This window comes from Sinocyclocheilus rhinocerous, unplaced genomic scaffold (genome assembly GCF_001515625.1).
Source record: "Sinocyclocheilus rhinocerous isolate Xijiao unplaced genomic scaffold, SAMN03320098_v1.1 scaffold1328, whole genome shotgun sequence".
NCBI classification, from domain to species: Eukaryota; Metazoa; Chordata; class Actinopteri; order Cypriniformes; family Cyprinidae; genus Sinocyclocheilus; species Sinocyclocheilus rhinocerous.
The window spans coordinates 27,485-29,565 of record NW_015662050.1 but is presented as its reverse complement, the minus strand read 5'-3'; positions in this window follow the sequence as shown (position 1 = coordinate 29,565).

The window sequence follows — 2,081 nt, the reverse complement described above, 5'->3', positions numbered from 1 at the left end:
TTATATAATAAATAAAAAGAAAACAGATAGAATATAAAAATAATAGAGCAAGCTAGTGTTAGAGGCCTTTTTGCTTTTGTTAATTTTATAATAATAAAAAGAAAATGAATAGATAGAATAGAAAACGAATAGAGTTAGTTGTTAGTTTGCTAGTGTTAGTTTTTTTTTAAGAAAACAAGCAGTTAGTAAATAAATAGAGTGCTAGTCTAAAAGGGGCCAGTTTTTTTAAGAATAAAATTATAATAGAGATTGCTAGAGTTAGAGGGTCAAATAAAGATGGAAGATATGTGTTTTTAGCCGATTCTTGAAGATGGCTAAGGATTCAACTGCTCGGATTGAGTTGGGCAGGTCATTCCACCAGGAGGGAACATTTTATTTAAAAGTCCGTGAAAGTGATTTTGGGCCTCTTTGGGATGGCACAATAAAGCGCAAGGCAGTTTCGGTTGAATGTCCACTTCTGAAACCAGACTGGTTGCTGTCCAGGAGGTTGTTCTGTGTGAGAAAGGCAGAGACTTGGTTGAACACAGCTCGTTCAAGTGTTTTTGCAATGAAAGGAAGAAGGGAAACCGGATCTGTAGTTCTCTAAAAGAAATGGGCTGAGGGTGGGTTTCTTAAGTAATGAGGTTATACGAGCCTGTCTAAATGCTGAGGGAAAAACACCAGTGTGAAGGAATGTGTTAATTGTGTGAGTGCAGGTACAACTGCAGGAGAAATGGCTTGAAGGAGATGAGATGGAATAGGATCAAGCGGACAAGTAGTAGGATGATTAGAAAGGATGAGTTTGGAGACTTCTGCCTCAGAGAGTGAAGAGAAAGATGTGAACGAGTGTATGTTTGCTGGTAAGATGTGCTTGACAGATTGTGGTGTGGAAAATTGTGCATTGATGGTTTTAATTGTATTAATGAAGAACGTGGCTGTAATAAAGTTTGGCAAGAAGGACGAGGAAGTCAAGGGGTGGCGAGTAAACTTCTTTATTTCCCCCAAAATTAACATAGAACCGAAATAAAACGCTGTTCAACTCTCGGCCTCCACAGTCTTGCACACGGTCACAAACACACTCTGCTCGCTCTGCTCTCTCCCTCTCCCTCTCCCAGGTCTGCAGGCGCTTATCTCTCGTCTCTCCGCCAATCACTGGAATTGCCTGCATTCACCTTTCTGTAATCAACACAGAAACGGACGGAGCCGTCCGTTTTAGGCACTAAAACTATCGGGCTTGCCCAGTCGCTATGCGATTCTTCTATTACTCCCAACCCTAGCATGGCCGTTAATTCATCCTGCACCACTTTTTTCTTGTACTCCGGTAACCGATAGAGTTACCGCGCCACTTCGCCGGGGATCGTTTCGATGTGGTGCTGTATGAGGTTCGTGCGACCAGGCAGGGGTGAAAACACATCCGCAAAATCTGCTTGCAACTGGGCTAACTCAGTGAGCTGCAGCGCTCGTTGAAGGATGGCCCGCTTCAGATCATCGTAGGCCAGGAGGTTCGCGACAGGCAGCTGTTGGGCTGCCATCTGTGATTCCCCAGTCAGCAGCGGGATCAGGCGCACTGGCCATTGGGTGCGCACCCAGCCGCACGCCTCTGCTGTTCTCTTCACGAGCTCCGCAAGCGGCGTTGGCTGAGCTGGCTGCATGGCGTCGTGCCGGCTTCCTCGTCCCGGGTTTCGGCACCAGTGTAATAAAGTTCGGCAAGAAGGACGAGGAAGTCAAGGGGTGGCGAGTAAACTTCTTTATTTCCTCCAAAATTAACATAGAACCGAAATAAAACGCTGTTTGACTCTCAGCCTCCACAGTCTTGCACACGGTCACAAACACACTCTGCTCGCTCTGCTCTCTCTCTCCCCCTCTTCCAGGTCTGCGGGCGCTTATCTCTCGTCTCTCCGCCAATCACTGGAATTGCAAACAGGTGTTAATCATTATTCGGAAGAAGGACGAGGAAGTCAGGGGTGACGGGTAAACCTCTTTATTTCCCCAAAATAAAAATAGAACAAAAATAAGTGCTGCTCGGCTCTCTGCCTCCACAGTCTGGTCTGGTCACACAACGCACACTCTGCTACGACTCTCTCTCTCCCCTCTCCCAGGTC